General features: G+C 46.8%; 1 protein-coding gene across 5 annotated transcripts in view; it reads left to right on the plus strand.

The window, feature by feature from the left end:
- The first annotated feature begins 226 nt into the window (after positions 1–226).
- PLXNA1 (plexin A1) overlaps positions 227–21,332 on the plus strand; it is a 256,653-nt gene continuing 235,547 nt past the window's right edge. For 4 of the 5 annotated variants that reach the window (XM_075574585.1, XM_075574582.1, XM_075574587.1 and 1 more), the window contains exon 1: positions 227–364. The gene's annotated coding sequence lies outside the window, so the exon portion shown is untranslated. Of the gene's footprint in view, positions 365–796; positions 911–21,332 lie in introns of those variants that run through there. The other variant, XM_075574584.1, reaches the window with a different exon arrangement.

The following is a 21,332-nucleotide window of genomic DNA, read 5'->3' on the forward strand; positions in this document are numbered from 1 at the left end:
CTCACCATTTAACATGTGAAACAGATGCCTGTGAGGTTGCGGAGATTGGACCATGTATTATTTGCTGGTCCAATAACCCATCAAGCCGCCTGTTTTGTATGAATGATTCCTTTGCGCTCCCCCTTTAAGATACAGATTGCTGCTTTAAGAGCCCCCTCCCCTTCTTCTCTGTCTCTGAACGGGCGCCCTCTGCAGGCGAGCAGCGGTACTGTCCTGGGAAGTGAGATCGAGGCTGGAGTTCCATTGGATCCGCGCGCTGCATTCCATCCCATTCATGCTGATACATTGTAGCGAGGACAGAGGCGGCGCGGCGCGGGGGATCTAATGATGGCAGCAACATCCGAAGCAGGAACCCGCTGCAGCTGTGAGTACCCGGGTGGCACGGGGCGGTGTAAGCGGGTGGCACGGGGCGGTGTAACTTGTTATCTCTCGTGGGTAGGAGCGGTGAGGATGTGGCTCTCTCTCCCGGTCTCTGTGGCTGGGCTGAGGCATGCTGTGCGGGGTCGGTGGGACCCCCCGGGCTCTGCGGGACCCCCCCACCCCGGGCTCTGCGGGGTCGGTGGGACCCCCCGGGCTCTGTGCTATGCGGGGTCGGTGGGTTTGTCCTCCCTCTTAGTAAAGCTCAAACTAAAGCCGGGGGGGTCGCATTCCTCTCTCACGGGAGGGCGGTATACCGGGGGAGACTGTGCAGGAGATCGGGGGGTGGGGGGCTCAGGGCTGGGAGCAGTGTGGTTTTCTCCTCTTGGCACCGGCCGCGTATGCAGCACTTCCACGGGATCCGGGGGACAGGACCTCGCAACACCCAATAGGGATCTGGGATCCCGGGAGCTGCCAGCCTGACCCGGGTGTGAGATTGAGGGAGAAGTCTGTGCCCCGGGAGTCTCGTGTGAATAGAGCAGCAGGGAGAGGGGTAATAACACAACCAGGCAGTTACAGTGTGTGCAAACGTGTCCTGGTACACAGTGTGTGTGTGTGTGTGTGTGTGTGTGTGTGTGTGTGTGTATATATGTGTGTGTGTGTATATATATATATATATGTATGTATGTATGTTCTGGTACAGTGTGTGTGTATATATACACACACACACACACACACACACACACTGTACCAGATTTATATATGTATATGTTCTGATACAACAGAAAATCTTGTTTTACAGTTTGAGATTTTTTTTTTTCCGTATTGGACTGGAAATACAACACATTTTGAGTGCCTTGTTGTGAGGCATTGAATATATCTTTTATCTCTGGGTGTGTGATATATAGATATATATCTCTTGTACAGTGTGTTTCAATGCTGGGATTTCGTATTTCTTACTGCTATGACTATTCCCCTATATCTTGTGTGAGAGAGAGATGTACAGTGTGTTTCAATGCTGGGATTTCGTATTTCTTACTGCTATGACTATTCCCCTATATCTTGTGTGAGAGAGAGATGTGGAGGGGGGTGCTGCAGTTTGTGGCTGGCTGGGAGAGGCTCAGGGCTGCTTTGGGAGCTGCACTGCGCTCACTTGTGTTGCATTCCTCTCTGGCTTGTTCCAGGGATGTGCTGCTTTTGCTGCTGTAGAGTGACTGCAGGAAGAGGGAGCCAGGAATACAAAGAATAATAGCACAGTTTAGCAAAGTGACTACCTGTATAATCAGCCAAATTCGCCAGTGATTGTGGGTTTATAGACACCCTATTAACAGTAAAATTTTATGGGTTTTTTTTTCCACGTCTATTTATCTCTGTGTGTTTTCTGTGATCTTACCCTGTCCATAGACCTTATATGTAGAAATTGCACATGCAATCCTATTCATGTATGTGTTCCTCTGCAGTGTATTCAGGACAAAACTGCACGTATATATTTATAATTTCCATACTGTAGCCTTTGGGAGGTGCTCTGATCTCGTGCCATTGCTCAGATGTATTTTGGCTCATATCCTACATTGGGTTTTGGGTTCCGCTCCTGTTGGGTATGCTGGTCTCCCTGTGTGCTGCTGCGGTCTCTGCCCCCTGAACAGAATGTACCCATGTGCAGGAGGAGGGGTTGAATAGAATATCTTCTCCTGTATTGCTAATAACCCTTTTTTTTCTTTTTGCAATATGCATCTTTTGGTCACCAGCAGACGAGGCTTTATGACAGGCGCAAACATTTTTATTACCCCTCTGCAGAGCTGAAGAGCGGTTAGGGAGCTCTCAGATCTGCATTGAGTGCAATGTGCAGGGTTTGGTAAAAGTAAGCGGGCTGTATAGCAGGGTATGGAATGCAGAAGCGTTATGTGTGTGTGTGTGTGTGTGTGTGTGTATGGTGTAATTGGGCTCTGGAGAATTATATTCAGATCTGAAAGTACAGAGAAACACCGGGCGATTTACACAGAACTTATTGTAGGTGAACAACCATCTGTCATACTTGGTTTACACAGATATAGATTTTTGGGTTCGCTTGAACTGAGCAGAACCCATATAGAATAAGATCCCTAATTAATAAGGCACCTACAATTTCTTTCCAACTGCTGAGCATCTGCTGCATTGCCAGATAGCAAAGTGTTTATATGCACCATCGCCAAAAAACTAGCTGCCCCCTTCTGAAAATCTGAATCAGTGTTACGCTTGGCTGCGCACACATGGATGTGGATATTCTGCTGGCTCTGTAGGCATGCAGTGTTCTTTTCACAATCTGTGGGATTTAGCTGGAATGTAAAGCGTTAACTCCTTCCACGCTGGAGGTATTGCACCTTTAATTGCCGGCTGGCAGATCCATGCGGTTCTTGCAACATTTAGGATTTGCTGGGATTCTGTTCCTAACTTGCAGCGTTGCCGCGGTTCGGCGGAAACGGGTTGGCTACCGGGATTTTGTCTCTGAGAGCGTTTTGGGGAATGGGATCTGTGATGGGATTCACAGCATTGAAACAGTCTGATGGTAAAAACATGAGCAGTTGATATATTCCTCCCTAGTATACAGTACTTGGAAGTAATTTGCTCCAGATCTACAAGGCACTGGTTAACCATACAGGAAACGTATGGTTTTCATAGATGAAGGAGGAACTACATATTATTTTCCAGGCTGCCGTCCTTACCTATTGTAACAGTTGGTAATAATTGTATTATGTGTTGCCACTTTAGTCCACTGCCGCAGAATGCGTTGGAGATATCTAAACCATAAGAGGTCAGTAATTCTCTGTTTCACTGGGTAGAGAAGTGTGATTGCTGTAACTGTAGCACAAACAGTTCTAACTTTTGTATTCCTCATTAATGTTTTAGTAAATTAGTGCTGATGGGCATAAGACGTAACCCCTTTGGCTCCTACAGTGGCCAGTGCATATGTATGAAGGAATGCTATTATTACATGCACCATTAACACCGTCACTGCCAAAGCGCTAATCTACTGTGCACGCCTTGGTGGCTGCAATGATCTCCTTCTCCAGCAGTGAAGCGGTTAAGTTGGGCACACAGGACATTAGAGGAGCGTAGTTTGTCCGTGGCAGGGAAGGAGTTAATGTCTTGTGGCGCTCCCACGTATTTCTGATTTAGCACTGGAAGCCCTGGGCAGACGTGGCGCTGCCTCTCTAGTACATTATTAAAAAAAGAAAAGTATATGATCGTTTTGCAGTGGATGCTGAAATATTAAATAGTACAAGGTTATTTAAAGCCACAATTCATGTGTGTGCAGCAGTGTATATCGGTCCAGAGTAGCACTCAACCGTTCCACATGTCATATTAAGAAGCCAATGCCCCAAATGTTGAGTTTGGACTTTAACTATTTTGAACAGTAGTCCCAGCTGCCGGACCCCCGTGCCCTTTACCCTGCTCTGTTTGGGTAGATCTTGCTAATACTAGGGGTTGGTGCATGGGTGGGCAACTCCATTCCTCAAGGCCCATCAACAGGTCAGGTTTTTAAGGATATCCCAGCTTCAGCACAGGAAGCAGTCGTATGCTGAAAATCTGACCTGTTGGTAGCCCTTGTGGACTGCAGAGGGCCACCCCTGGGTTAGAGGGCTCTCTGTATTTATCTGGGTTTTTTTTTAGCCCCCTCACCCCTGAGCTGCAGCAGCAAATGTCTTCTAATAATGTGATTTTAGGACCTCAGAGATCCGATTCCTCAAATGATCTTAAGTCCTTTGCAAATCCGCTTCTGAGTTTGTCTCTCGGCGGTGAGTGGGTTAATTTAGCGGCTATTTCAATTTAGGTGGCTTTTCCCTGCAGGAAACACACAAGGAGGCAGACACACGGAACAAGCAGAAGGAATGTGCTTTTTTTTTTGTCTTTCTTGAATGTAATGACCTTTCTCGAAATGCTTTTTATGGGTCTTCAATGGATCTAAACATTAGCGGTACTGCGTGCGACTCTCTCCTGGTGTGCGACTCTCTCCTGGCGTATGCCCTGTAGATGGATCATCGTCAGGGCCCTGGATGTTTTCAAATGGTTTCCAGTTTGTGCATTGAATCCTGACCTTACGTTTCATTGGGGAAACCGGTAAATTGTTTTCCGTTCCATGGCAATTTTTTGTACAGCCCCTTCATTACCGGAAGAGCCAGCAAAGCGGTATTACTGGGCAAAGAAGGGGTTAAAAATATTACTTGAAGGGGATATTCTTGGCTGGCCACCCATTGCTCCAGCAGCCCTTCTGCTTCAAACAATGTCTTTACCTTCCACACCCCCCCCCCCCTTTTCCTCTTGGGAATTTAAAATGGCTACTGTCAACTTCTTGGGCGTTATCACGTTGGCAAATTTCAAGTGGTCTCTTTTTTTTTTTTAAACTGTCTTTGAGAATATAATTTGTCCCCAAGTGTAAAAGTGCTCGAGGACATAACTCCGCTGTGATTTGTATGTTGTGGGGGGGACCCCAAAAAATAGGTAACTATGACTTCTTTCTGTTCTGAAAATGCAGCTTTCAGTGCCAGGGAGACCCCTTCCCCCGGCTCGTTCTCTGAAAACTGGTGATAAGGAGGAAAGGTGCAATTTCACAGTTAAAAACATATTTTTTAACCATTTCCCTGCCAGTGCGTGCCATCAACACATTGCATGCACCGTGCCCCAGAGAGTCGTATTGAGCAGTGTCTCACACCGTGTCCGGCTGCAGCTATATCTCGTCCTGGTGTTGGCCCTCGTACTCGTTCCTAAAAAAGACTAAAACCTTTGTTTCCGTTGGTAACCGAATGCATCGGAGCATTACGATCTTTATCTAATCCCGTTTGGTATAAACCTATAGATTTACAGGCTAACTGTGATTTTATTTTTTTTTTTTTTAAATTAATGGTTATTAGCCAAATAGATAACAGTGCAGAACCAGGCGTATTTGACGAGCATGAATTTCACGGGATAAACATGTTCCTTTTCCCACAGGACACAAGCAAGTAAAACATTGTTCATATTCGGGGTAATTATACCTTTCAAAGGAGGCCAATTACATTGATACATTTGCTACTGGTTCTTTTTTTTTTATTGGGTCCATCTCTGTGGGACTCGCACTGCAAGTGCTGGTTCTGAACTGTGGCTAGAATGCAGCAGCGATTCCTTGGATGTAGTGATTTGGGCTACGCTATAAAGCTGTTTTCTAAAGACTTGACACCTGTACTTTTCTCATATGAAAATAACTGGGCCCGTTTCCCAGCGACACGTGTGATTCGGATAAAAGGGGGCAGATGACGGGAGTCGGTTCATATTGTTTTACAAGCGGCCTGTATCCACAATGCAATGGACTGCTCTCCTGGAATCAAAGGGTTAAATGCTGTACGTGCCCTGCGCAGGCCGCGTGTCAGTCAGTCGGGCCGTGGGTTTGTATGATTGAAAAGTGCCGTCTGATGAAATGCTTGCAAGGTCTTCATAATGTCTAATGTATTCTTCTCCGCTGGGGGAGGAGGGTCTCTTTCCAATCACATTAAACCCTGTTCAAGTGAGCGGATTCTCCATGTTTGGGCCTGGAGGGGAAATCTTATTGAATAAAGCTATGAATAGTTAATATCGTCCGCACATCACCGCCGTGCAGATTTGTACTTCACATATCGCAGACATTTCTAGTTTGAAATCATTCTGCGGGGTCTCCAGTCACAGTTAAGACGGCAAAATATTGTGTAGTGTAAGTAACACACACACACACACACACACACACACACACACACACACACACACACACACACACACACACACACACACACACACACACACACACACACACACACACACACACACACACACACACACACACACACCAGCATGAATTGTAATCGCTGTGGCATTATTACTTGTTGAATGCATAAGGGGTGCCATGTGTTGTGATGTACATCCAGAGTTATTTCATCAGCTGCAAGTTAGGCTTTTTGCTACATTGTAGTCGAGGTTAAAACAATATGTTGTGCCTAAATGTGAAGGCACTGGTGGTAGGGGGTCAGGGGTCAGCAGTTGGAATGATTGCTGTTCTGGCCCCGAAACTGCGCAAAGTAGAATGTTCATCTGGTGACTTTTGATGCATCTTGACCAGATGACGATGAGAACCAGAGCCATTCTAGCTTGTTTCCTGGTGAGGGGGAGAGGTTGCAGGTCACTGGGAAGGTCATGCTGTCTCCCTGAGGACCATGCCATGTGTGGACTGAATGGACACGGCTGTTGGGGTGAAGGGTGGTGACCTCACAGTCTTTGACCTGCACTGAATTTAGAAATCGGTCCCCCATACCCTCTCCTTTTACAATCTTGTTCTCTTGATGGAGCTGTGCCTTGCTTGCTCCCTGCTGTTGGTAGAAGGTCAAAGGGTGTGTTGGCTTATGTTCAAAAATCAGCATTGGAGGTGGGAGTGACTGAGTCTGAATAGTACCACTCAATGTACAAACCTATAGGGTTACATTATAGCAGCAACACCCCTCGCACTATACCTTTATTTTGCTTGTTCAAAGGTTGAAGCAGGGGGTCTCTGGCGCTGAACTCGGGGACCCCCTGCTTCCAGACATACATTTCTCCGTGGCTATGCCGGTATCTCTGCAGCCAGGGAATTTGTGTGTCTAATATAATAGCGGTGTTTTTAAATGGCATGCGGGCCAATCGGACGTCGTGACGTCATCACTTCCTATAGGCCCACGGGATATGGGCATTTAAACGCCACAGAGATACCGGCGCTCCCTATGGAGGTAAGTATCTCTAGAAGCAGGGGGTGAAATTAACACCGTGCAGCTCCGGAGACCCCCTGCTCGAACCTCGGTGTCTAGGCAAGGTGTTCTGCTGCTTTAAGAAGGCTTTCCTATTTCGTTTTAACGAAAAATAAAAAATGAATAATAAAGTTTCCAAAATAAGGTCACGCCCGTTTCCTCGATAGACTAAGAATGTCTTAAACATGGAAAATACCACTTCAGTTTTATAAGGAACTTGGCCGCTAGTTAAGAGAAGTGACTCCGTGAGAAAAGACACTGACTCTGTAAACAATGAAACTAAGTTTGAATAAGGGGAACTCGGTTCAATTCCCAGTGTCGGCTCCTTGTGACCTCGGGCGAGTCGCCTTATCTCCAAAGATATCGCCTTATCTTACCAAAAACATAGATTGTAAGCTCATCTGGGCAGGGACTGTGTGTGTAACAATCCTGTGCGCTATACTGTAATTGTGAGGCGCTTTGCATCTAATTCGGTGAAAAGCGCTATGTGAAATAAAGTTTATGGTTGCTGCAGTCTCCAAGTTTTCGATCTCGCCCGGAAACTGCCACTGTTCTGCATCCAAGCAGTAGTTTGGCCTAACCACCAGGGGGCGCACGTGGAAACATAGAAAATAAGAACCTTTTGACGCATCTGGTTTGCCCATTTTTTCTATCTCGTGTAAAACATCAGATCCTTTTTGATTCATGCTCTGCGTTGTTTGGTTTCCCACCTATCTTCATGGGTTCCATTTGGTTGCACAGACATTTAAGGTCAATCTCTGAGCAGCCACCCCTGGGATGGGAAAATACGGCGGCCTTCTCACGTGCAATCTTCTCCTTTTTGGTGCCACAAAATGATTTGCATATAAGAGGACTCGCTCTCTGGTTTATTTTCTGCAACACAAGCCCCGGAGCCCTCGGGACATCTGCACTCTATTATTTCCAGGTATTGCGGCAAAGTACAAACATGTGCAGCCTTTCTCTTGCCACCTGTCTAGCCATGTCCTGCCCCCGAGCGCTTGCATCACCGTGCATTGCAAGTGTTGAGAGAAATGGATAGAATGAGACAGAATTGCAATAGTCAAACGAGTTCAGCGAAGTTTTAATCAAAACTGCACGTGCTGCTTTTATATATATATATTGAAAAAAAAACCATAATGTGCTTTTTTGGTGTCTTGCTAAAGATGGCGGCCCCATCACCTAATTCCCTCTATGTTGCATCCTACGTTTGTTTTTGCAATGGTTCGCTGGCATTGAAGAGGTTAAAAAGAGAATTTGTAAGTGGAGAAAATGTTGTCCTTCCTTGGACCCGGTGGCTCCGGAGAAGGTGAGGAAGAGCTGAACCTGGAGGGTTGTGCGAGTGTCTGAGCCGTGGGAGTGTACACTCCAAAGATGAGTCTATTCTGCTTTTCAAGAGTGGACACTCGCCTCTCCAAAAGAAAATCCATTCCAAATTGATATTCAGTATTATTAAAGGATGTAATATTTTTTTTATAGATATCTCTCATAAAGCACCGCCACCGCACGCGCCCACCACACCGTGCCCGCCAACCACACCACGCCCACCACACCGCCACCACACCAGCCCTCTCCCCCCACTGTAAAACGATCCACCTACGTTAAAAATGGCCACAGCTCTTTGCCCTGATGTCACTGTGCAGTAAGATTTGGCGGCTGCAATCCGTCGGCGTTCTGCGCGGATCCTCATGTGACCGGAGTGTCGCCATGAGCGCTGGTGACCAATTGCTGTTAATATGAAATATTTAGCATCACTTTGCTCACATGGCAACGTCTCTGTAACCGGTTCCCTGACACGCTGCTGATCCGAGGTGTGCGCCAATTCTCACGCTACACGTTCACATTCATTATTCAACGCTTGCTCCATCGCTTCGTTTGCATGGTGGTCATTCTGGTGTAAGCAGCCAAGCCCCTCGCTTTTAACCCCTCTGCTGCTAGAGGGGCCCGCGTCATAAGGGTTTAATTGTGAAGGATAAACTTGTGTTCAGTAGTCGAAGTGGCTTAGAAACTGTGAGCACTGGGTCAGGCTTTGAAATACAATTTCAAATGTATTTAAGATTTGGGAGACGCGCTTCACACCATATGAGAGCTGTATACAATATTTCTGTTTTAAAGATGGAAGGAGGCTTCCTAAAATAAGTACACACACACACACGTACACGTAACATATACAACAGTGTTTGACAAACCTATACATTTGCACGCCCCGGGCGAGTGGATTTAACATCGTGGCGAGCTCCTATTGGCCCAAGCAGCACATGTGTGGTACTAGGTGGCGAGTAGATTTTTTGGTGATTTGTCGACCACTGCATATACATATATACACACACACACACACACACACACACACACACACACACCGTAAGCTCAGAACCCAAACCCACCACATCATATATATTTGTCAATAGCAGTGCAAAAGATTGTGACCTCATGTATATAACAAAAGGCAAAAAGCCTCGGTGCTACATTCAATCTGACTAATGATATAGTTAGATACTTATCTGTATATCTTCTCAGAAACAGGGGTCATTTAGTTCAATTCTTTGGCCAAAGTATTTTAATCCTACAAGCACACGTCACGGTATATGGCCCACCTGTAGGTCCCACCACTGCTGCAGAATTGCACTAAATGACATAAACAGAAGTATTTAACTATATATAATTTGTCACGTTGTGTGTAACACTGGGGTCTTTTTGTTCTACACTTTTCTTTCGCTAGAAAGTGGAACTATTACTTTCAGTAAAAAGTGTCAACATTTCACTGGCCACGGCTGCAGATGTTGGAAACCTTGGAAGTGGGAGCCATGTTCAAGTCTTGCTGGAACGCTAGTGCTGCATACTGTACCACCTTCAGTTTGTGCTTGTCCCAGTCTCCCACCCGGAAGGTACCTGTGCAGCCCACGCAGTGTCCTGTGGGGGAGCTCCTGGGAACAAATCCGGGAGGATTAAACATCTGCTCCTCCCCCCCCCCCCCCCCCCCCCACCTCCTTACCCAGAGGATCTCACACAGCGGTGGGAACTTTCCCTGGGAAAAGCAGAGTGGATGAGTTGGAAGATGCGAGTGTGGGAGAAACAGACTTTAAGTCTCCATTGTTCTCTCGTGTGCTACAAAACAAGTTTGTTAAACCTATAAGTGGGGGTCTGTGTGTATATGCTGAGACTGGGCACTATTTATTTTTGTTAGGTTATAGAAACAAGAAGGGGGGGAAAGCTCGTCTCTGGGTGTTATTTTTTTTATTTTTTGCCTTGTGGATGAGAAAATTTGCTCCAAAATCTAGATCTAATCCTCTTCAGCCCTTGTCTATCCTGTGCTGATGGATATCTCCCCAATCTGTGTCTTTATATAGCGCCCACAGTGTACTCTATGCTTTACAGAAGAGACGAGTACAGGGAAAGTATAATAAGTACAACAAACAAAGTCCGACAAGGAATGAAATCCCTGCTCCGGAGAGCTTACAATCTAATGATCTGGCAGGTACTGTGGTTGCAAGCGCCTCTCCTCCAGGTTTACGTTTGCACATCGTCTTGGTCTTTTGATATCCATAGGAGTCCAGTAGAGTATTTTAACTTCAAATCAGTGTCTTTGGGGGGGGAAAAAAAACACAGCTAGTTTAATTTTCCTAAAAATATTTTCAGTTTTATTTAAAATGGAAATAAATCTGCCCTGATCCCTGCTTCACTGGAGTCCGCGCAGTGTCCAATCAACTATTACCAACACATTTCTGGCAAAAGCTCCATTTCTGATGTTTCCGGGATGCCTTTAGCTTGTGTTTACATTCCCAACCCAGAAAAAAAAAACCCACTTCCTATGAAATCGTTTCAGTTTGTTTCATTTCAACGTGTTAAGTGACGGAGAGCCTCGTCGCTGCGTGCGGCATCTCTGGCGCTCTTCCTCATCTTGCCAGAAAGCAAGCCACGGATTCCGAAACGTGGCCGGGCCTGACGGAGTTAATGTTTCTTGCTTCCAACGCTCTGCGTAGAAAGTAATAAATGAAATTAAAAAAAAAAAAGGAAGACCATTTTTTTTTTTTTTTTTGAAGGCATTAAGAAAAGGCATCAAAAAGAGGCGAGAAAAATATAAAAGCTTCCTAGCTCTGGTTGCTGCGGGGAATTTAATTTTTATTTGGTAATGGATTCCTGTGTTTGGGGCAGGGCGTTTGAAAGGAGAGGAGTAATTGGTCCTCTTTATAGTGATGTTCTGTCACTTCCCGGCTCATCAAAGACAGCCAGCTTCTGTGTTTTTTTTGTTTTGTTTTTTTAAAACCCTTTTCACGTAAAAAAGTGACATTAAATAGATGGAGACACACATACCACAAAATGATTTTGCTCCTCAAACCTGTGAAATGTGCCTCGTGTCTCCATGTCTGCTGGCTGTTTAACTCTTTGGTGCTGGCTGGTTTGTAGTGGAGTTTGAAATAGTTGCTTTTTGTTGCCTGCGTGATTTTAGAAATTCTAGATCATTTTACTTTTCCGTGCAGCGGTTTCACCAGAGCTCCAGAAGGGTCATATTGGAAAAGTTGTTCAGAACTGGACCCAGCTTGTCGGCTTCCCTGTGAGACCTTCACTGACTGTGCACCTGACTGAGAGACCACTGAGGTCTTGGACCCGGCAGTATAAGTTTTTGTGTGGTGAACTCTAGTTAGTACATTAACCTTTTAGAGTTCCAGGTTTGTCATGGGCAAGTACTCGTGTTCTACGGGCTGATAGAACCCACGAACGTCCGCTTAGGCGATCCAAAACGTGTGGTGACATTCTTTCCACAGCGAAAAAGTTACATTCTCATTCATTTCCATTTGAAAAAGGAAAAAATGGCAATGTGCAGGGTTTTTGGTATTTTTCTGTAACCCCCTTTTTGTTCCAAAGGATTTGGCAACATTTTGTTAATTTTAGTATCCCCCTTATCTGTTGGAGAGGGCAGCAACACATCTCGGAAAGGGGTTAATTTAGTAATGCCCTGTAAAATACGTGTGTGTGCGCCATTAATGTACCTAGTTCTTTACAGTAGTAATACACGTGACAAACCTATAAATAACAAATAGATCATGGGAATAAGTGCTTCAGACATAAAAGTAACATTTAGGAAGTGGAGTCCCTGCTCTGAAGAGCTTACACTCTAATTGAGTTCAGTTCATATTGAAAGGCAGGGTTGCAGACCTTTCTGAAACGTGAATGTGCTCACAAGTGATATTTCCCCCCTCCCCCCCCCCCCCCTGTACGGTGCAGGGATTTTGTCACTTTTTTTTTTACCCACCATAACTTATTTATAATGTGTGGTTGAAACCTATCACAGCTTCAAATTGCAAAGCCAGTATAACCAGCCACACACTGAGACCCAAAAGGTCAACAGCTGTCTGTGTGAGTTTACTGGTTATGCACTTCTTTAACCCAGACGGTGCTGAAAAGCTGTGTAATACAGCAGGCTTTGTTAAAAAGGGATTTGAAGCAAAAGGTGGCACTGTGTTCTCATTTGCATCATTTCCCAGAATCCCTAGCTGCAGTGGAAGCATTGTATGCTGGGAGATGGTGCAAAGCAGCTGCAGACCCGTGTGGATGTGCTCACACGTGATATTTTTATTAACATTCTTTTTTAAACACACAATTTTTACCCTTCTAAAGAATTCTTTAAGATGGGGCTGTTTGGCGTTGTTTGGACTCTGCGGCAGTGAAGTGGTTAAGTACCCCACAGTACGGCTACTTAATGGCACTTTGATCCCTGCTTTCTATGTTCCATATAGTGTTTCCATTTTTGTGTGGCTATTATTCGGTGACTGGAATTCAGTAGACTGTAGAAAGTTATTAATAAAGAATTGGTAATTAAGACGGTGTCGCTGAACGTCTCCTTCCTGTAGTAGTACTAATTAGATTTCCAGTCGGGGTGTGTGTTCCCTGCCGCTAATGAGTCCGGACACAACCGGGTCAACAGGCCGTTGATGGGGTTGGATGGAGGGGAGTATCCGCAGACAGAAGTTGGAGCTCTGTAGTAGCACAGCGACTCGCTCCCCATTCTAAGTGAGATGCATGGCGGTGTTGCTGCCCCAGCTGTGCTTGTTGTGAGATGACTTAACAGCTGGAGGCTTGCATTTTTATCATTTTCCCAGCACAGCGACTGAAATGACAGGAGCAGTTGAGCAAGCGAGTGGTTACTGGGTAAAAGGAGTAGGCCCAAACGGTTGCAGTTTTTATTTTGGTGGCAAAAGCTCAGCCGGGGTGGGAGGGGTGTCCCTTCCCCCAACTATCTGTCAGCAGAGGAAACGCAGGGAGAGCGGCCTGATAACCAGGACAAAGTCTGCTTCCAACTCCATGTGTAACCCTTCTGTTGCCAGGATAATTAGGGCCACTTCTTGTGCATTGAAGACACCAAACATTTAATCTCTTCCCTGTTAGACATTTCTACTTGGATATATATCTATCAATAACGAATAGACGATACCGTTCTGTGGAACGTTAGAATATTCGTTTTTAATTATTAAGCTCGGCTAACACTGTGCGTGTGCGTGTGCGTGTGCGTGTGCGTGTGTGTGTGTGTGTTACAACCCTTGGTGGAAATGAACATGGCACAGCATATGACTATGTGCTTCCAGAGCCCCTTCTTCTTTCTGCATGTTTCGTTGTTTATAGTTTGGCAGTGTAACAGAGATCAAAGACCTCAGTAACTCCAGATAACACAGCAGCTCTACTGATGTTCAAGGGGTTAAATTGGCTGACCGTTTCACCCTTTCAGAGCCGCAGGGAATTGCACCAACTCTTGAAGCAGTTTTAAACATTGGTTTTCACCCCTGAGGGCTGTGCACTTTTAAAAATTGTAATTAAAATAGCAGCTACAGTATAATTACGTAACGAGCTTCTGTGCTGAATCCGTGGCCTGTGGAGATTTTCCCAGGGTGTGGCGACACTGGCTTAATGCCGTACTGTACACCTCTCTGTACGTTCCCACACATCTTTCCTGGGTGTGCACAGGAGCTGACAATTAGTTGTCGCCCTGTGTGAAAGAACAAAGGTTTCTGCTACTCTTCAAGCTGACGGGGAGTGACAATACAAAGGGGTGCTACAAATAATGATGTACCTTAAATGTGTAAATATATATTATGTGAAAGCCTGACTGTATCTATTCTCCCTTGCCTCGTAATTAAGAAAGTTCTAATGCAGGAACGGAAAATGATGACAAGGGGCAGCCATCTTAAATGGGACTCGGTGCATACAATTCATTTAGTTTCTGCGAGAACAGCATTATAATTTTTTATAACCCCTTTATTGCTAGACATGCCTGAAATGCAAAGCGGTGTGTGGCTGGCTACTCCAGGAAAGATTTAAACATGCAACAGTTTCGAAAATCAATCTTCATCTGAAAGTGTGTGTGTTCGTGTGTTCGTGTGTTCGTGTGTTCGTGTGTGTGTGTGTTCGTGTGTGTGTGTTCGTGTGTGTTCGTGTGTGTGTTCGTGTTCGTGTGTGTGTGTTCGTGTGTTCGTGTTCGTGTGTGTTCGTGTTCGTGTGTGTGTGTTCGTGTGTGTTTGTTCGTGTGTGTTTGTTCGTGTGTGTGTGTTCGTGTGTGTGTGTGTTCGTGTGTGTGTGTTCGTGTGTGTGTGTTCGTGTGTGTGTGTTCGTGTGTGTGTGTTCGTGTGTGTGTGTTCGTGTGTGTGTTCGTGTGTGTGTTCGTGTGTGTGTGTGTGTTCGTGTGTGTGTGTGTTCGTGTGTGTGTGTGTTCGTGTGTGTGTGTGTGTGTTCGTGTGTGTGTGTGTTCGTGTGTGTTCGTGTGTGTGTGTTCGTGTGTGTGTGTGTGTTCGTGTGTGTGTGTGTGTTCGTGTGTGTGTGTGTGTGTTCGTGTGTGTGTGTTCGTGTGTGTGTGTTCGTGTGTGTGTGTTCGTGTTCGTGTGTGTGTGTTCGTGTTCGTGTGTGTGTGTTCGTGTTCGTGTGTGTGTGTGTGTGTGTTCGTGTTCGTGTGTGTGTGTTCGTGTTCGTGTGTGTGTGTTCGTGTTCGTGTGTGTGTGTTCGTGTGTGTGTGTGTGTGTTCGTGTGTGTGTGTTCGTGTTCGTGTGTGTGTGTTCGTGTTCGTGTGTGTGTGTTCGTGTTCGTGTGTGTGTGTTCGTGTTCGTGTGTGTGTGTTCGTGTTCGTGTGTGTGTGTTCGTGTTCGTGTGTGTGTGTTCGTGTTCGTGTGTGTGTGTTCGTGTTCGTGTGTGTGTGTTCGTGTGTGTGTGTGTGTGTTCGTGTGTGTGTGTTCGTGTGTGTGTGTTCGTGTGTGTGTGTTCGTGTTCGTGTGTGTGTGTTCGTGTTCGTGTGTGTGTGTTCGTGTTCGTGTGTGTGTGTGTGTGTGTTCGTGTTCGTGTGTGTGTGTTCGTGTTCGTGTGTGTGTGTTCGTGTTCGTGTGTGTGTGTTCGTGTGTGTGTGTGTGTTCGTGTGTGTGTGTTCGTGTGTGTGTGTTCGTGTTCGTGTGTGTGTGTTCGTGTTCGTGTGTGTGTGTTCGTGTTCGTGTGTGTGTGTTCGTGTTCGTGTGTGTGTGTTCGTGTTCGTGTGTGTGTGTTCGTGTTCGTGTGTGTGTGTTCGTGTTCGTGTGTGTGTGTTCGTGTGTGTGTGTTCGTGTGTGTGTGTTCGTGTGTGTGTGTTCGTGTGTGTGTGTTCGTGTGTGTGTGTTCGTGTGTGTGTGTTCTTTTATACAAGATAAACCAGCAGAACAGGCTGCCAGTCCTGGTTCTGTTTGTAGTGTCTCTCTGTGTCCTGCGATCTCTGGCGGGGGTCAGGGGGTGAGCAGGAAATTGAGCCGTTCCTGTGCTCCTAGGAAGGAATTTACTTATTTTTAAATATTATTTTGCTGGTCCCATTCTGCCGTGTGCACCACACACAATGACACTGAGGTTGAAGCAGGGGAACTGGCTCCTCGGGTGAGTCACTTTATCACCCTGTGCCTCAGGCACCAAAAACATAGAGTGTAAGCTCATCTGGGCAGGGGCTGTGTCTGTAACAATCCTACATGCTGCATACCGCGCGCTATACTGTAATCGTGAAGCACGAGTCCCATTGGGAGAAAAGCGCTATATGAAATAAAGTATTATTATTTAGGTATATCTATCGAATGTTTTTTTTTGTTATTGGTTCACAGGGCTATTCCTAAAATCTGCTTTTCTTTATCCTCACGGTCCAGTCTGGGATATAATATCTATACTGATCCTTTGTTTAGTTTTAACGGAGGCTCAGCAAATTATACGGATTTGTATCGTCCGTTTGCGGTATGTTCTTTGGCTTTATTTCATTATTTGTGTTCTGTGTTCTAGGTTGGAGTAGTTTGTCCTAATGTTAATTAGGTATTGATATCAGTGGAATAGTTCATTTATATCTGGTAACCCTTCAAATTCGCACATTACTGTATCAATCAATGCTCACCGATCATTCTGCAGGTCATTGTGCTTGGAGCAGGAGGAAATCTGCGAAGGATCTGGCCTTAAATTCCAGCTGTTACCCCCAGATCCCACTGTTGAGAGATTCTAAACCCTGGCACCCATTCAGCAAGGAGCCATGATCTTGGTGAAGCAATGTCTTGTTGGGTTTGAGTAAGGCCAAGGCCATAGTGCAGGAGCGTGTGATGAAGCGCATGGCGTCGCTTGCGCCTGCTGCAGAGGCGAACCATGGCCTCTGGGATGACCATTATGCAAGCGATGGGGAGGTGTGGCCGTGATGTCCACGAGGCCGGTTTGCCCTATTGGCTGAACCGCCCATGTGACTCAGCCGCCGCGGCGTCCACTCAAAAATCTTGTCTTCTGGAAATGCTGCCGCACGTCACGGTTCGTCTCGCGCGCACTATGGGCGGCCTCATGGAGGCGCTGTCTCTCGTTTGCGCACGCGATCAATATGACGAGGCCTTGGGATTGTCACCACACAAGTCATGTATGTAACTATAAAAGGAAATAAGTACAAATATACAATGTATCATTGTTATTGCAGGCTTGGAATGCGGGAATTGTCTCTTTAATAACGGTACTGCAGTGTATGATTGCCTTAGACCAGGGGTGCTCAACTCCAGTTCTCGAGAACCCCCAACAGGTCAGATTTTGAGGATATTCTAGCTTCAGCACAGGTGGCTCAGTCTTCGACTGAGCCACCTGTGCTGAAGCTGGGATATCCTCAACCTGACCTGTTGGGGGGAGGGGAGGGCTCTTGAAGACTGGAGTTGAGCACCCCTGCTTTAGACTACCAGTGACGGGTTCATATATGTTGTACATGGCAAGAAGGCTGAAGTGTTTTGGTGTCTTGTAGACCTTAATGTGTTTGGAGCGTTTGTCCAGGTGATGGTTTGGTTTGTGCTGTGCAGCCAGAGGCGTCAAACACGGTGTTAAAACCCCTGTATACATGACTCCGAGAGAGGCAGTGAGACCGAGAGAGGCAGTGAGACCGAGAGAGGCAGTGAGACCGAGAGAGGCAGTGAGACCGAGAGAGGCAGTGAGACCGAGAGAGGCAGTGAGACCGAGAGAGGCAGTGAGACCGAGAGAGGCAGTGAGACCGAGAGAGGCAGTGAGACCGAGAGAGGCAGTGAGACCGAGAGAGGCAGTGAGACCGAGAGAGGCAGTGAGACCGGGATATTTTCAGCCATGACCTCAGCTGACCTAACACACAACCCAAAACGCAAGTTCCCATAACCAGGAAATGTGCCATCTGTGAGCTTGGCTAGCGCTGCTCTAGTAATCCTTTCTTGCAAAAGGCTGGAAAGCTGGTTATATTTAGTGATTCCAGTTTTAGGGTTTAACCGAAAAACACCACTGACCACGTGGCACTTCCAGTTAAAACCGATACAACCCACAAATTAAGCATCATTTCCTATTGAGTGCCACAGGTAGGAAACATGCAAAATTAAGGGTGTATGGAAACAAAAATGTGTGCACCGATAAATGTCAAAATCAGATGTTCATTTCCCCCCCCCCCATTGTTAACACTGAAACACAGATTAATTAAATAAAAAAAAAAAGAGAAATCACCGGAGCAACTTAAAAAATAAATAAAAAATAAATGTGTACTTACGCGCACTCTCGCACTCTCTCTCTCTCTCTCACACTCTCACTCTCGCACTCTCTCTCTCTCGCACTCTCTCTCGCACTCTCTCTCTCGCACTCTCTCTCTCGCACTCTCTCTCTCGCACTCTCTCTCTCGCACTCTCTCTCTCGCACTCTCTCTCTCGCACTCTCTCTCTCGCACTCTCTCTCTCGCACTCTCTCTCTCGCACTCTCTCTCTCGCACTCTCTCTCTCGCACTCTCTCTCTCTCTCTCACTCTCTCGCACTCACTCACTCTCTCGCACTCACTCTCTCGCACTCTCTCTCTCTCGCACTCTCTCTCTCTCTCTCTCTGGCACTCTCTCTCTCTCTCTGGCACTCTCTCTCTCTCTCTGGCACTCTCTCTCTCTCTCTGGCACTCTCTCTTTCTCTCTGGCACTCTCTCTTTCTCTCTGGCACTCTCTCTTTCTCTCTCGCACTCTCTCTTTCTCTCTCGCACTCTCTCTTTCTCTCTCGCACTCTCTCTTTCTCTCTCGCACTCTCTCTTTCTCTCTCGCACTCTCTCTTTCTCTCTCGCACTCTCTCTTTCTCTCTCGCACTCTCTCTTTCTCTCTCGCACTCTCTCTTTCTCTCTCGCACTCTCTCTTTCTCTCTCGCACTCTCTCTTTCTCTCTCGCACTCTCTCTCTCTCTCTCGCACTCTCTCTCTCTCTCTCGCACTCTCTCTCTCTCTCTCTCGCACTCTCTCTCTCTCTCTCGCACTCTCTCTCTCTCTCTCGCACTCTCTCTCTCTCTCTCGCACTCTCTCTCTCTCTCTCTCTCGCACTCTCTGTCTGTCTGCCTGTCTCTCTCTGGCCCGGGTCATAGAGGGGGGGAGCCGTGCTGCACAGCGCTGACGCTGAGGCTCGCCTGCAGAAGCTGTGCGATTCCACGCACATACAGGCGAGCCAGCGTCTGCGATCGGAGGTGGGGGGAGACTGAGTGAGGCGGGTCAGTGACGTCGCTGGGCCAATCGCCCGCGACGCACTGACGTCGACGTCACGGCGCCGACGTCACGGCGCCGTGGCGTTGACGCAGCCCCACTCATTAGAGGTTTTCAGCCGACAGCGCGCTGAAAAACAGCTTGGCGCTCGGCTGAAAACCCCAAAGCCTCAGCACGCCTGCGGACGCTCGCGTGAGCCCCCTCTCAAGGCATACTCATTGAGGATGCAGGGGCTCAGCGCTGGGCGTCCGCACGCCTCAGCACGGCCTGTCCTTCTATGGACTCGGCCTCTGTCTGTCTGTCTGTCTGTCTGTCTCTCTTTCTCTCTCTCTCGCACTCTCTCTCTCGCACTCGCACTCTCTCTCTTGCACTCTCTCTCTCTCGCACGCTCTCTCTCTGTCTCTCTCTCATTTCCGGTTTATCAATCAGGAAATAGTTGGGTGTGAGATCAGCTGACTGGACATTCAAGAGGAGACTTAAATTCATATAGGTTATAGACTGCTTGTGGGTCAATAATTCATGGTCTGTTGCTTGTTTTCAGATTGGCAACAATACAGGAAACAGTAATACTTATCCTACTCATCTCTGTCCTAATTACAGATATCTATCTCAATATCTGTATCTGCGGCATGAGGTGTAGTATCATTACTGCATTTTTTTCTCCTGTTCCTCTCGTGCTACCCATTACCATTCTACATGCAGAACGTTCTCTGGAGAAGTCAAACAACATTATGAAGTATGAAGTGAGCTCAAATCTCTGAGTTAACCATCTATCCAAGAGGAGCCATATAGGTTTCGCTACAAAGTAACATTAAAGCACAATGATACATAGAAATAGGTGGGCAGTGATATGTCGCAACCCTACGAATATATGTAAAGCGCAATGAAGGCTTCAGGAAAAAAATATGTAGGGGAAAGCTCCAAAAATATCTCTGCGCTCTGATCCTTGTTGAGATTTTTCTGTTTTGTAGGCTCCTGTATTTCTGCGATGACATCATTACATGTGCTTTGCTAAAGTTTCAACTGTTACACAGTAACGTTTAACTTAACCTATTTGGGCTACTACTTGCTTTAACCCAGGCTGTGCTGAAAAGCTGTGCAATGTGCAAAAGCTTATGGGGCTCCATGTTAAAATGGATTTGAAGCTAAAGGTGACACTGCTCCTTTGCATGTCATTTCCCAGAATCCCTGGCTGCAGCGGAAGCACTGTATGCCAAGAGATAATGGGGAAAAGGGGAAAGCAGGGTTGTGCTCACAAGTGATAGTGATATTTTTATTCGCTGGCTTCTCTTTCCGCACCGACAAGAATAACTTTAACCCTTTTAATGCTGGCAGGGCATGGAATGCATTGCAGGCTCCCCTGCAGCGATGGGGTTAAATGTGCCGTTCTCGGATGGCAGAGTTCTAAGGTTAAATCCCTTTATTTTACCTTCAGGCCACATGCTGCGGTGGGCATTCCCCAGCCTGGTTTTGTGGACCTCTGATACCAGTGCAGGCCTGTCCCTGCTTCCGGGCCTTTCTCACAGGCTTCTGCAATGTGTTAGCCCCGGCTCACCGCACACGGCTCCTACCGCCCCGTCCACACTCCCCCCAAGCTTACTGCTGCTTCCATGGCAAAGCCGGCAGCATCCAGACCAGGGCTTATTATCCTATTGCAGCGTAAGGCTGCGCTTATAGTGCCGGCGACACGGCCGTGACGTCACGCCGCGGTCACTTGAAAAATCAAATTGACTTGACTTCCAGCGATCGCGACCAAGCCATCGCTTCTACTATCAGCGGGCACGCGACGGCGGCAAGACGTTTTTTTGCCGCAACGTCGCGTTGCCGGCACGAAGAGCGCAGCCACACTCTCTGCATCCTTTCTAAGGGCCATAAACCCTGTAATACCGAGAGAACCGGGCCCCAATCAGAGGTAACACCACTACCCCAAAGGTCTCTTTATATTCTAATTCCACCGTACATTGTGACCCTCGGTTAAGAGCAGGGGTGGGCAACTTCAGTTCACCAGGGCCACCAACAGGTCAGGTTTTCAGGATATCCCTGCTTCAGGAGCAGTGCACAGCCAAGGGAGTCATGGTCCCTATATTTTAAAGATCATCCAATTTCAGAAATTACTTGAGCAACCCCTCATACCATTCTGACTACATACTGTATCCCTGCTTCAGCACAGGTGGCTGTCAGTTACCTGTGCTGAAGCAGGGATATCCGTAAATACGGATCTGTTGGTGGCCCTTGAGGACTGGAGTTGGCCAGTCGACCACTG

This window comes from Ascaphus truei, chromosome 17 (assembly GCF_040206685.1).
Source record: "Ascaphus truei isolate aAscTru1 chromosome 17, aAscTru1.hap1, whole genome shotgun sequence".
Taxonomy (NCBI): Eukaryota; Metazoa; Chordata; class Amphibia; order Anura; family Ascaphidae; genus Ascaphus; species Ascaphus truei.